The sequence below is a fragment of the Nyctibius grandis genome, chromosome 2 (assembly GCF_013368605.1).
Source record: "Nyctibius grandis isolate bNycGra1 chromosome 2, bNycGra1.pri, whole genome shotgun sequence".
In the NCBI taxonomy this organism is placed as follows: Eukaryota; Metazoa; Chordata; class Aves; order Nyctibiiformes; family Nyctibiidae; genus Nyctibius; species Nyctibius grandis.
The window spans coordinates 93,084,873-93,100,442 of NC_090659.1; the positions used below are offsets into that span (position 1 = coordinate 93,084,873).

The window sequence follows — 15,570 nt, forward strand, 5'->3', positions numbered from 1 at the left end:
GATGGGTTCTCCTAAGAGCACAGACAATAAGGAAAAAGAACTGGAAGACTGTCTGTAGACAGTCTACCGGGGAAGACTAAAAGTCAACAGAAAGGATCCTAGAGGTTCTTCACCATGTTTTTGAATCTTCGAGGAAGAGAAAGAACTTACAAAAGAACAAAGAAAATGCCTTTTGGAGAAAGGACGGATTCTACAACAGGAAGGAAGCCCCAGGGAAGACCGGGAGCTAAATGTGGAAGCCAGATACAAATGAAGCTAAATCAGTGAGAGGAGAGAGAAGCTGCAGAAATGCACAATGTCTCTCCTGTTTTATTTCCGTGTTCACAAAAGCAACATAGAAAGTCACTTCGCTTTAAAAACGTAGAGGTCTAGTCCAGGCTAGCAGCCCTTGCATATCTCATATGGTGCTAACTTCCCTTGTGCCCTGGGCTTCCAAACCTACTTAGCACTGGCACTCAAACTTCAGGGTAGAAGCAGATCACTGAAGAAAACCATTCCTCTTCCAGTCCTTTTAAGACTTCTTGACCAGAGAACATCTTTCCTGCATGCTTAAAATCTTATAAGTATTCATAATTGAGCTTTTAGCTTATGCCCTCCAGAACAGGCAGGATTCAAGAAACTCAACCCATGGGCTGGCAAGTCTGTCCTATGCTTCTCAAGATATTCACTACTTACAAGTGTGGTGAAGTGTACATACTTCCATGGATGATAATCCCCTGCCCCTTGGGGAAAGATGGCAAGAAGACAGTTTTTGGCCTAACATGACACAGTTCTGCACACCTGAACAGGCAAAGTCTGGCACAATCCCAAACCAGCCTGCAAAGAGGCGAGAGCAGCTCTGTAAAGACACCTTCACCAAAGAGCAATCTAGGAATGACAGGTGGATGGATGGATCCATGACTGGGCAATATCAACGCTAGAAGCAAGAGGTTCTCAACAATTTTTTCCCTTTCAGATTTTTCAAAAGGATAATGTAAAAATTAATGTCTGCTACATTGGCGGCAAGGAGAACTGCAAGAAAGATGATGATGTGGCATAACAAGGTTACAAACCAGACAACAATATGTCTGCAGTGTAAGAAAGTTATATAATCATTTTCTGAATTGCCTGTATCAACTCAGAAAGAAATGCAGTCTCTACCAATAGAATGTATTGCAGCAAGTCCCCTCGCTGATTTAGGGCGGTAGCGTTTACCTTTCCTTATAAACCATCAGAGAGACAACTGTATATTGTGTAAATACATCGGGGACATGGATTAATTTCAAACCTATCACATAATCTGATGAGATTTCCCTTGAGATCTCCTGACACTTTGCAGTACTGCGAGCCATTATTTCCATACTTATTGGAAATAACGTCTGAGCCCAGGCAAGGCACAATATTCCCTCTGAGAGTTGTCATGACGGGAGTGGAATTAATTCTTATTGTCACTGTACACATCGAGGGTCTTTTTGACATTATGAACAAGTACCCCAAATAGTATTTAAATCCATGATGATACAGTATACCACACAACAGTATTATTTGGGGCCTCCTAAATTTGGACCTACATTCCTTGCTACATATACTGAACACAAGTCAGATTTCACCTGTATTTACATAAGCCTGATGCAACTCCACCATCTTCAGTGGTTGAGCTCCTGGCTCATGCCAGTATGGAATCTGAACTGGATCTGTGATATAACAGAAGTACTCAAGATCCTTTTAAGATGCAATTTATTAAGGAGATAAGACCTTAATCACAATGAGCTGTCATGCTAGTTGTCATAGTTTAGAGGATCAGCAAGAAGCTTTATCTTTTTTCTTGCAGTTAAATTCATTCACTCTTATTATGGAGTTACTTACCTATTTTAAGTGTTCTCCAGCTGGTTGCTGTTACCAGATGTGGACAGATCCCTTTGTGCTTCACAATGAAACTACCTGTGCTGGCATCTTTGGATGTATTGAAGACTCAGCTATATTAAAATAATTTTTAGATTCCAAACCATTCTGCAAACTTTTAACAAATATTTCTGATTTATTTTTGCAAGCAAACTTTTTCCATTTTCATTTGATCTGTTTCTCTTACCTGATTCATTCAAGGATGCTTCTAACACTGCAATTTGTCACCACGGAAACAACTGTTTGGTCACTATAGCTGACATCACTGAATGAATCAAGTAAGAAAATCATGGAAATGATTAAAAAAGCCCACAAAAAAAGCAAACAACCAAACAAATTCAGTAACAATTTGGAACAACCCGGAAAGAAACTCAATTGAATATGATGACTTAATTTCAGTTTTCAAAATTGCAGAGGGGGGTTTAACTTTTTATGTTTCTCAGTGGGTGACAGTGACTGAGTAAAATTCACTAAAATGGGTTCTAGCAAGCCCATCTCATACCCAGCACCACATCTCACAATAAGATTGCTGCAGCTTCAAACCCATCTCTGCCAAAACTTTCACAGGAAGCTGAGGCACAGAAGTCTTCTCCCTCAGGGCATGCTGAGACCTGACTTGTCCACTTAATTAGCCACTTAACCATGCTAGCCAAAAAGGCTGAATATGCAGCTGTCTGCAAACAGCCTGCCATTGCCCAGCAGCTTTAAATATTATCTATATATCATTATCTAGCTCCATTTTCCTGACAGAAATAACCATAGGCCAGAAATCTCTTCAGCTGTTGTTCCCTACCCATTTTGATGTTACAGTGATGTCTATTTTGTGGATCAACGTTGATTTTCATCCAGCATTCTGTAAAGTTTTGGGGGAAAAACCTTGGAAAGGGAAAGACACATACTATTTCATAATCCAGAGCAGCCTTTTGGAGATTTACCCATAACTCAAGTACAAATGCAGGATAAGCACATTTTTATTTAAATAATATATTTCTGCATTTAGAAGGGAAGTAGATAAACTCATTTGGGATTTCGGCTAACTTACAAATTTCTTACACATTTCTTATGGCTACTGGTAACACACAGCTAAAAATGACATTCCACAATGATTCCAACTTTAGAAATAATAATAAATCGTATTTGCCATAATATCTTAATCTCTTAAAGTTTTATAATTTTGTCACATTTTGCATGAAAAGATAACCTCAACTTTATTTCTTAAACAATATCATAAAACGGTGTCATATAATAATCCTATCATTGATGCTGACTTAGAAGCAGCTATTTCATCACTATCACGTGAAATCTCTGGGGCATTAAACTTTAGGAGATGCTCTCACAAAAAAAGAAGCGCCTCTTTTATAGCCTTACTAATTAAATGTAATTAATTTACTAGCGCCCTGGAATTGCAGGTATTAAAAAAATAATAAAATCCCCAAGCGCTTTTGCTTTGCATGTGATAAATGCTACAGTCACTCTTTCCTTTTAGGAAAAAAAAAAAAAAAGAGGAAATTATATTAGGTGACAGCGAAGTTCATTGCAGCAGGTCGATTGAGATTTGTCAGGTTTCATTAGCATGCGTGTGACTGGTAAATAATTGAGCTAATTTTAGGTTGAGTGACATATTTAGAAAACTATGAATCACCTTATTTTGTGAATTTAATCAACCTTTGCTCTTCCCTGGATAGTTCAGCGAACATCTGCAATATTAAGTTGGAACTGACTCTTTACTCTCCAGCCCTCAGAAACACCAGCAGTTTGCAAACTTTCAAAACTATCAATGGGGGCCTCCAGCAAGGAGTTCAACACAGATAAAGCATCATAATTACAGAGAAAACACAAATGAAGAAAAAAAAACACACCCCAAGAAACCTGAAGAGGAGGCTTGCTTTAACTTAAGTTTTAGCCAGATTTATGCTGAAATCTCAATTTGCTTTTTCTCTAAGAATAAAAATGCTAAAGTCCGCAAAATACCAATGCAGAAACATTACTCCTCTGGAAGCTTTCAAAAAAAATAGCTCCTGTTAAAAAAATTTAGTCAATCCTCGAATATTTCTTTGCGAGATTTTGTTAGCCCAATTAAATCACATTACAAAAACAAAAATTGCACTGCATGTGGCTCTTCCAGCTCCGGCTTGTGAAAAAGGCTATTTTCAACAGCAGGATACACCTTTTTTGAAGTTTAGCTTTATTTGGAAATAAGTCACAATTCCTAGCTAATGTGAGCTATTCATTTATTTTTCATCGGATGCCTTCTGATCTCTTAGCACAGTTTCTCTTAATTTCTGAAAGACATTCTATTAGCACTAGATTTCATATTGAACGTTACAATATTTAGGTAACACAGTAGGCTTTTCTATGTAAAATTTAAGCTTTGAAGATATGCACTTGCAAAAAGGGCAATTACTTCAGTTCCATATTCTGAATATGCAAACAAATTGCTTGTGGATTACTGGCAGCTACAGCTTGGGCTCTGACACTTAACTGTTTGTTATTAATACACAAAGCAATTAATGTAATTATAAATACAGAAAAGAAAAATATCAACACTATTTACATTAGTTAGTTACTAGGAGGTAAAATACTTTGTCAGCTGTAATACAATACAAATTGCTGCAAAGCGTTTAATACAATTATAATATGCATATATTCAAAGCACTACAGTTTATATTCTAGGTCTGTCCTCCTGGGATCAATTTATGATACTCTATGCTGGGTATCTTGTCTCGACAAAATAATGATACTTCGTTCCCGTGTTGCTACATGTGGCTACCACGCACTTTATGCACGGGCAGAATTCAGATCCAATCATTGCTCAATGAATAGAATACGCATCACCAGGATGCACGGTGACGGGAAGCAGAAGGCGTGATTAGTATCTATACAGAAAGCACCACACATGAGTGTGCACCTGCCTCTCCAACTTGGAAACACGTTCCTCAAGCAAACACAGTAAAAAGGCATAACAGAATCAACAGCAGATTGTATCCACTTCTTTACTGTTGGCATTGGTTTCTTGAGTGTTCATATTAAAAAACCCACTCAGACTTTTACCATCGTCACCCCACGCATGCATGGCATGTAGTGACAGGCAGCAACTCTGCAATGGAGCTTCACGAGGTCTAAAGAAAGGATTCTTGCAGGTGACAGCCAGCTATGTGAGTACTGTAAGGTGGACAAAACACACTCACATCATAAGGGGACTGCCACTTTATTAAATACTCAAAGTCATTAAGCCATTTAAGCAGAAAGACTGCCTTAATTTGCCTTCATTTTCATGCATTTGGAATTAAATTTGTGTTCAGAATTACTGCTGTTATAAACAGTAACCAATCTGAAACAAGGCTATTTCAAAGCTCCTTATTAGTGCTTTAATTTTTAAGTCTGACAGTTGTGTAACACATTGCTGACATCCTCAATTAATAACACCGTGTGTTACTTGGTAACGTATGGCATGTTTAGCAGCGTGACTCAGCCACGACCATTCCAGTGAATCAGAAGACATTGCTCCCAGGTTCCCGGGTACCAAAGTGGCATCCTTGTAATCACCTATTGTAAACACACATTTTCTAGCACCGCAAAGGGAGACAAATGGTCACAATGCCAAGCCAATTCAGAAAAGGGAAGCGTTTTAACGCGTAACTTCTTTGCATAACTTTGATAAATAGAAGGGACAACACAGCAGAGACACACACTACTAAATACGGCACAGTGCCTAGACGGGGAAGCAAATTAAAAATGAATGGGGAACCACTAAAAGCTGACACCTTCTCTAACCAAACTAAATTGCCACTGCCCAGTCAGTACTGGCTGATGCACAGTCCTGCTTTGTTTCCCGGCTGCTCCATGGGGCTGCTCCAAAGCTCACTGAGAGCAACACAGTCCTTTTTGGATGAAGCCCCAAGTAAGAACAAGAATAGACAAAACATCTCTATGTAGCTCCTGGCTCAGGGGTGGCTGAGGGCTGTTACAACCCCAGCTTTTTGCTGGAGCGCCTCAAGGCTGCTCCGACTCTCTTCCCTGCAGACCATGGCCCCAGAGAGTGAACACAGTGGTTAGAGCCCACTGTTTCATTCATGTTCCCCTCTCCTCTGAACAGAACTCCCTTGCTCAAGTACTCCAGCATGGAGCTGTTTGAGGAAGCAGTTGTTCAAACCTGGCACTGTCGGCTGTGGCGTACAACATTTCTGGGTGCACGGGGTGGAAAACAGCCACCCTGCACCTCCGGAGGGGTCTTGCGAGCCATACACACCTGCAAGACTACCAGCCACCTTCTACCCTGGTACGTCAGGCCATGCAACACCTTGGGTGACCCAGGTGCAGGGGACAGCCAGGGGACTGCCTGCCCGGGGGGTGACTGCTGTTAATCGATGGCAATGTCCATGCAGCAGTGCCAAAGGGCTCCTTGACCTGCATGGGAGCTTTGCCATATGGATGGAGGAGGCACAATCCTTCCAGACGAGCCTCCTGGTTTCTGCCTGCTTGTCACAATTTAACATTAGTTTCTGTGTTTAATGTTTCAGATTTGCGTGTAGTTTAAAAAAAATAAGTTGGAACGTGCCAGTTATTTCTCCAAGGTTTCAGAACACAAACTTTGCAGATCTTCTGCTGTTTGGCATAGGCTGCCACAGATGGAAAACAGATATCTGTCCGCCAACGTTTAAAGAGGAACAGATTTTTTTGTTTAGAAATTTTAGCTGTTTAGCACTCCCAGTCATAGAATCAGCCAGACCAACCCTTTCCTCCATTACAAGTGCATTCACAAACAAACAAGGGAGACCACTGCCTGCACAGGATTCACACGCACAGAGATGTCTACAGTGCATTGGGACTCTCTCAATGGTTAGTTTTGGAAAGAAAGGTGCTTTTTCTAACCTGGCTTGGAAAGCTCTGAAACTCACATAACTTTCTGCCAAAAGGGAGCTCATTTACTGAAAGGGAAGGAAAACAAGGTTGCCCAGTAGCCATTTCAGCTAACGTCAGCTGGGAAGATTTGCTATTTCTGAGTCCTTCCAACACAAGCATCTGAGGGAAGTTGCTGAATTGATGCACGCTCTTGCTAAATCAGCTGTGCTCCTTTCCCAGCTCATGGCTGCTGATTTAGACTGACCTCAAATCCTCCAGCTTCCTCCCCGCAGAGTTATGGTAGTTCTCTGCCATCGCACCTGACCTTTCACAAAAGTTTCCACACCTTCCAGGCTTGTCACAACAACCCTTCGAGCATAAGCTGAAGCCAACAGGTTTTTGTTTCTCTCTCGGAGGCATACATATGCCTCAAAGATTGCAGTTCATCACCTACACTTCTGAAACGTTGCTGAGCACACTCAAGTGCGATAGCGCTTTTGCAAACAGGGCAGCACTACTGCTTCTTTTTATTCATCCTTTTTTTTCCTTTTAAAGTAAAAAGTTGCTTAAAGCAAGTCTGTTTGAGGTTAAGTCCACAATTTATGCTCAATGAGATATCTTGTGTTGTGTCCAAAACCAGCATAGAAACATCGTCACCTTTTCCTGGAATCCTGAGCACAGCCCAGAGAATGGGGCTTCCTCTACTGTTCCAGCATCCCCTGAGCCTAAATCCTTCAGGGCTTGAAGATTTCTTCCTTCTGCAGAAGGGTAGTGCTACTGGGTGGTGCCTGCATGACTGTGTGCATGCAGGGAGAAGTTTCCAGGAGCAACGGAAAGTAAGCTATGCCATAAAAGTCCTACAGTGCTTACTCCTTTCTTCCTTTCTGAATGACATCTTGGGAAAAATTCAGGAAGAAAATGAATGCTCATAACTGACAGGCATCGGGCAGTGTCTTGAGGAAAGCAGAGAAACGTGCAACCCCATGGACAAGGGCACCGGTAGCAGCAGGGGAGAGGACAGATGGCTGGTTTGCTGCCAGATGGGCATTAGAAGTCGCAGGTGAACCAAGGCCACGTGCCCTACTAATAGCAGCAGCTTCCTGCTCAAAATGAGAAGCAGGTTCACACATTTGTTCTCCAGTTGGGTTCAGACATAAGCTGCAACGCAGATGTTCACAGGGCACAAAGGGGACACCCAGCAGAGCTGGCTGCAAAAGAAAATTTACAGGAATGACAGCAAGTTGCCTTTTATAGCAGGCTCTCTAGAGAGGCAGTAAAAGGGAAGCTCATTCTGCTATTATTTTTGTTCTGAAGCTCCTCCTTGTATAAGAACCCACTGCTACCAATCTCCAGAGACTGAAAATGAATTAAAGAGAGGAGGAAAAAGCAAAAAACATGGGAAAGCAAAATAAAGGAGCAAAGGAGAAAACAAAGCAGAACAAATGAGACCGAAGAAATGCAGCACAAAGAAGGAATAGATGAAAAGAAGTAAAGGCACATCAATAGATATGAGAAATATTAAGGAAACATAAACATCAGAAACATTGCCGAGTTCTTTTGCACACACTCTGAAAGCACCATTAGACATAGGATCCTCTGACAGACCTGGACACAGGTCTGAGCATCCAAGAGATCCAGTAGCAGGACAATCATACATTAAGTGATCCAGGTAGGTACCTGATCCCATACATAAAACGGAGACAATGGTTCTTCTCCAGCTTTTGCCAAACATCTTGGGACCTACAGATGAAGCACACTACAAAAATATTTTGCATTCTGGTTCTTACAGAACAAGCAACTTACCCCTACACCAAAAACTGGTCCTGGATTTTACTCATAAGAAGAATTCAACCTCTCCCCCATTATAAATCTCTTCAAAGTTTCTCATACAGATCAAGGTATGTTTAATTGTTACAACCATGTATCCAAGAAACCTTTTCATCTTTAGAGCTGAGACTCAAAAAAAAATTGTCTAGGTCTATAAACTCTTTAGAAAGAATAAAACCTTCTAAATCTTCTCTTGTTTCCCTTTCTCCATTGCTAGGAGCTCAGCAGAGTTTCAAGAATCAAAGTGTGACCTGACTTTTAAAAAAGGAATCACCTAAAAATTGCTTCGTTATATGCAAGAATGTATTTCTGAAACTGCCTGAATATTTTCTGTAAATGTTCCAAGAAAGATACTAGCTTCACTGAAATACTTGAGAAAATTTCCAGGAACTTCAATGTACCCAAGATTTTGACCTTTATAGCCTTTGCTTCCAGTATTTAGTCACATTTTTAGTCACATTTGTACCTTTACTACCTTTAGCAGTTGCAAAGAAAACCAAAGGAAACACAGACGAAAAGCCAGTTAAAGCACAGCCTTAAGTACGGGGGGAACAAGAGTAGAGCTGCTTCTTCCAACTCATTCATTTTACCTTCAAAACTTCTTACTTGCTCATGGAGACTCACTTTGTTGTTCAGTCTGAAGTTAAATGTGTATGTTTGGCTTCACATTTCTCTCTGAGTAACTGCGAGCATCATGCCCTTCCCAATTTCTGCCATACAAATACCACATGTGCTACTGAAAATTCATCTGGCAAAAATCCATCATACTGTCCCATTCATGGCAGCTGAGATTTATCAAGAGCTTTAAGAAGTTCAGCATTAAACTGTCAACAAAACTCACACACACTCCAAATCATCCAAAACAAAATATGAATGTATCCATTACACCTACCTATTTATTGCAGATATTCTCCAAGTTTCAAGAAGGATATAATCAAGAATTGCTCCAAGTTCAGAGTCCAAGATCTGAAAAGGAGATAATATATATTTTAAAAGTCACTAAAGGTATACGGTTTAAGCATACAAAAGAAAAAAAACATTGTGCAAAATTACTATTTGGAAAGGAGTTTATGAGCTAGTCCTTCTAAAGTTGTGCATCACATGAAATGTGTTGTGGGTGATCAAAACAATGGTATGATAATTTATAGGCTATTAAATTTAAGATATATATAATACTGTGTAGTTTCTTAGGCAATTTCTGCATATGAGTTCAAAATTAGTAGAAAACTCTGAAAACACATCAAATTTTCAAACAGCAATTTTGCTACAACTGTGTGTAATGAAAGAACAAAACCAACATATTGAATATGCAAAACTGCCAGTGGCATAGCAGAAAACATAAATGTATTAGGAAACCACAAGCATCCCTATGTACGTTTAAGCAATATTCTGCCTTTAGTTTGCAGCAAGACAGTGGCATGAACAAGGAAACCACATAAAAAAATCAAGGATATAATTATGTGCATTACCTCCTTCTTGTCCAAAAATGCTGAACACGGCAGTTCTGCTTACAGGTGTGAAATTCTAAATGTACATTTTTGTAAGCATATATATAATACCTAATCACAATTAGTCCTAGAGTCTCTGTAAATTTTCCTGGTGACTCTTGCACAGTGACCCTGAGCATAATGCATTTGATAAGTCTAATGTGCTTAAGAAAGCAAAAAAGAGGAGGAGGACGCATCAGGAGTAAGAAACAGGCTCGGAAGACCAAGGAAAGACACAATGTAGGGAAAAACAATGTAGGGGAAAAAAAGAGGAAAAAATAGTTCATGTGTCCAAATGCACTTGGTCCCATCTTTATTCTGGACAATGACTTCTGAGATGACCACATCAGCTTCACCATCATGAGCAGACGCTGTATTGAGTATTTCTGTGGCACCATTATCATCTTTGAATTCCGCAGCAGGACACACTGTTTCACACAGCGCTGCTAGACAGCCACAGCTCTTAAAAAAAAAAATAATAATCAAGAGTCCACATTAGAAAAAGTCTTGTCTCTTTCTTTTCCCCACGATTTTGCCTGAGCTTTTGCCTGCAGCTGCACCACTGGTACCCACCGCATGATTCCCAGTGTAGGCAAAGTGAATCACCCCAGCGGAGTTAAGACAAATCACCTACAGAACAGCCTATATCCACTACACATCAATGGTCACCTGGCTGGGAGTACCTATATACTCCAGCTGAAGAGCAGGCATTTTCTTCTCCAAAGACTCGGCCCACCAAAGGAGTCCTAGACTCCCTCTGTTCCCTTCTGCGAGCTGGTAATTTTTCAAGCAGAGAGACAAAATGTAAATATCAGCATGGATAATTATTTCACTGCTTGTTTTTTGCAAGATAATCAGACAGAAAGATAAGTCTTGCTCTCAGAAACAGAAGCAGTAAAAATTTTTATCCAGCAACTCCATGAAAGATTCTGCCAGTTCTTACAAAAGCAACAGTTCGTTGATTTGTAGCTGCTGCCTACTTTCATGTGCAAGAACAACAACTATAGAAATCCCTCACTGGTCTTCTGTACATATTTTCAGGCAATCTCTATAAACGTGACAACTTCTAGGTTTATTTATTCTATGCGCTATGTTGCCATTCCTGCTGTTGGTGTCAACTGCAGACAAGCCAGGCTCAGAAGCTCAGATTCCATCTCAGAGGCACCGAGTAACATCACTACATCTCTGCCCTTTGCATCTCCTACTCAATTCCCCAAAAGAGGTTTCCACAATAAAGCGTAGAGAAATCACAAAGAGAATGCCATTAAAGTTAATGTGAAAATCAGCCAGATATCACCTCTAATAGGAGTGGGAGCTATTTACTAGGTAATACCCATAAAAATCTGCATGATCAGAACGTGGCCAAAGTTTACCTTTTATTCTCTACAGTAATGTCCTCTGTTTTTCTGCATTTCCTTCTCCATTAATTACCCTTGTAACACTTTTTCCACAAACATTAATTCCCCATGCTTTCCTTTGCCCTCTTACTTATCCCCCTCATCTCTACCCGCTTTTATGGCTATATACAAGCACTCATGTTACCACACCTTGACAGGAGTTACCACCCATCAGTTGAAGCACATTAACCACCGAAATGCATGCTGTTCCCTGGCTGTAACTTCTTCAACCAAGTGACCTTCATGACGGGTAGCAGATTCCAGGGGCTGGAATCCGTCAGGTCCAGTAAAACTTGTGTCGTAAAGGTAACCTTCAAAACACCAACCAAGTGTAAAATTCTACTAATGCAGTAACACGTTAAACAATATTGCTCAAAGACACGTCCCAAGGGATTGTTGACCTGAGAATTCCTTATGACATATTTATAGAGAAACATTATGAATTACTGCATGGCTGAGATAGTTCCATGACAGAACGTTTGCAGCCAAAGATAAGAACAATTGTATGTAAGTATAAGCACACGATTTGCTGTACATAACATAAGCGGTGTTTATTTTAGAAGTGGCCACCCATCTGATCATTCCAAAAAACCTCACAGAGTTGCTAAAGGATGCCAGGGAAAGTTTTCACTTGTAGAACACTTTCCATCTTTAATAACACCAGCTGTCGCTTTTACAAACACATCATGCCCTTCATGGTTATCCCATATTCTGCAAACACCAAAACCCCCCAAACCCTCCCACAGTTATTAACATCTGCTTCATTTACAGATTCTGACAAACTGAAGGACAAAGGCATGATTTGACAGATTGCTCTGCGTAAGGAAACAATGCAGTCCACCAAAGGATTCATCAAAATGCCCCTGTCAGAAAGCTTTACAAAGCACAGCTTAATGAATGTATGCAAATTGCTATAATATATAAAACGCCTGATACCACTTCAACAAGTAATGTGCTTATGAGATCTGTAGAGAATGGTAAGATAGATCAATCTAATTTGTCTTTGAAATAAAGTGATTTGGTTTCCTCCAGATAATTTCCATCTTTTTTTTTTAATGCCTGGTGGCATGACAGCAATGCACTACATACAATGAACCACCACTTCAGACCCTAGAAGATGCGATTATTCAATAGAAAAAGCATTCGGCAACAGACAAACTGGAAGCACACTGGTACACTTCAATATTTTCCTTCAATGTTTTGACATGATGGCATTTTAAAAAAATTGTTATTCCCAAGCCTTGCTGCATTTAAACAGCCCCTTTTTTTTCACAGTTGCTTGATGTGAGGTTGAAGCCTCAGTGTAAGTCAGGCTGATATTTACAGCATGAGGAACTGCTCAGATCTGAAAGCACATCAGAAAACAACATGCACCTGGGATGATCACCGCTGTTGCTGTTTTCAACATTATTGATCTAGAGATCTGATCATTTTCTTTTCATCAAGATAAGGAAAGAATACCTTATGAGTTAAAATGATTTTTGATGAAATACCCAACATTTTCTGGAGCTTCTTTCCCCTGATAACTACATGTTCTTTTCACCAACTTACTTAAAAAAAAAAAAAAAAAAAAAAAAAAAAGGCATTTTCAGTGTTTTGTCAAAGAAGCTAAAACCCACAATCACCCTTTATGAATTTATGGAAAAATAAACAGAACTACTTTAATTTTTTACTTGGGAAAAAACCCATAGAAAAGAACATGGCATGGCAATAGTCTCAGAAACTAGCAGGCCCAGAGTTTCTGGATCTTGGCTTTACTGTTTAGGACTAGGTGGGTGTGGAAGAGAAAGAGCACCATGAGGTACCACGATTATCTCCTTTTAAAGACCTTTTTTTTCCCTGAAAACATATGTCAGAGGAGCCTAGATACAGTCAGTGATACCTTGGGGCCGAGATGGATTATATCACTGCTTCTACACTCTTTAGTAGAGGCACTACTCACTCTGAAAAAAAGTCCCCAGACTATATAATATGTACCAACACAAAACTTATTCCTGATAATTTGTAATTTTTGACCACCTTCTTACACCTTCAGCACCCTCAGTCATCCACAGACTACAGATACAGAACACAAATCGTCTGGCCTCTTTATCTTCCCTTCGGTCACGTTCCTCTGGAGTCTGTGATGGACAAGGTCCAGGGCGCAGCTGGCCAGTTCTTTTACATGCTATTTCTTAGGTCTACAACTTTCCAGCTGGAAGGTGTCCACCACATTCTACAGAATTCAAGTTTTCATAGGAAACCAAAGGAACTCTCATGCTGGGACTGCAAAACGAAAACAAACAAACACTCTCTAAGTAGTATTTTCTCAGGTGGTTCTTGGTTACTTTATGCTAGGAGAAAAATCCCTGATGTGAATATGGTGCCAATACTAGCTGATAGTCTTACAAGAAAAATTTTCACCTCCCCAAAACAATAGTCTAATAAATAAACAGTTTCAACTCTTATCTTATATCATCCATTATATGTTTCACATTACTACAGAAGTAATTGCTGTTACTATCAAAGCTAGACACAAGTTTTGCTCAGTGCCTTAGGCAAAATGACCAAGTTGGGCAGTACTCAATGCAGGATTCTCAAATCTCTGCATCACAGGACTGCAGTTTCTGCATTGAGAATTAACTAAACTGTAAAATAAGAGTTCAGGGTGAAAAAACATGTCAGAAATGTACTGTGATCTCCTCATTTTAAAGGCATTAACTTGTAAAATCCCTTCCATTCTGTTACACTGAATATTCAGTATGTGCCAGGCACTGTGGAAAACGTTTTTATTTCTCTGCAAATAAATATACATTAGAGCTAGTGCTTATAGCATTTTTCTAGAATTGGGTTTGTATCACTGACAATTAAGGGGTGATATCTTTAACACTCTGTATCACTTTTAGATGCCAGATAGCAATACTTAACAGAGCAGGCTGTTCTCATTTTTACATCTTTTTTTGTATTCAGATTTGCAAGATGGTGGGTTATCCAGCTTCACATTCAGTCAAAGACTGAAATCTGGGAATAAATGAACATGTCAAGCCTTGCTTTATTATACCTCATTTCTCAGAGTAACTCTTTCAGGTTCCATCACTACCATCCCTATTTTAAATTCGCTCTTTTTAACACAAATCTACAAGTACAGAAAAATGTCTCCCCTTTCAACTGTACATTGAGGCAGACAGATTCATAGTTGATGTAGTTAATAAAGGTAAATTAAGGAAGCTCCATCTCACACCTCCTCTCTTACTTTGGTTGTAATATGGAAGTACATTTATTTCCTTCAGAAACATGGTAGTGTTTAAGGCCAGATTGGATGAGGCTTTAAGCAACCTGGTCTAGTGGAAAGGTGTCCCTGCCCATGGCAGGGGGGTTGGAACTAGATGATCTTTAAGGTCCCCTCCAACTAAAACCATTCTAGGATTTTTATCTCCTGAACCCATATGAAATGATATAAATTATCATACATAAAATTAAACATTCTAACTTTTCCCTGAAATAGGGAGGAAAAGATTATTCTTGGGAGTCAATCTTTTTACAGCTCCCCTAGGATGCAACATCTAACAGATTTCAGGGTAAAAAAAAAAGAGTGTCCTGCACAGATTTCAGTTTCAGTCTAATAAAACAGCTTTAATAAAGTATATTAACCCGCACATCATCATTGACACAATTACAGTCATGCTGTGTGCAATGGAGTGTGCTACGTGATAATGCAATAAAACTTTTTTTTTTTTAACTTGTTACTTTGGGGTTTTTTCCATCAGGGAACATCAGTGTGTAAAGTCAGGGCACACTGCTTTGATAAAACAGGTGGGAAGTGAAGCCAGTCCCCCCAGTCCCACATCCCTACCTGCTAGCAGATTCCTGCCACCCATCACAGTGAGGGTATTCACCCATCACTTTTACGGACAAAGTACCTAAACTGGACAGTGGCATAATCAATAACAGCAATGGTTCTGGGACTATCCTGAACTGACAGTGAAGCAGACTAGAAAGTGAAATCCTTTCTTTGATGAGCGTCTCTGCAAGCTAGTACAAATCCGTGTTGAAAAAAAAAAAAAAAAAAGAAAAATGAGGAGGTTTATAAGAATGCAGACCTTTTTCTACTTAAAGAAAGCTAATTTCTAATGGCTGAAAATGCCCTCTTCCCCTGA

At 39.7% G+C, this 15,570-nt stretch overlaps 1 protein-coding gene across 1 annotated transcript in view; it reads right to left on the reverse strand.

Moving 5' to 3' along the window:
* Nucleotides 1-15,570, reverse strand: part of ENOX1 (ecto-NOX disulfide-thiol exchanger 1) — a 391,653-nt gene that overhangs the window by 303,887 nt on the left and 72,196 nt on the right. The window contains exon 2 of the mRNA XM_068424932.1: nucleotides 9,443-9,516. The gene's annotated coding sequence lies outside the window, so the exon portion shown is untranslated. The remainder of the gene's footprint in view (nucleotides 1-9,442; nucleotides 9,517-15,570) is intronic.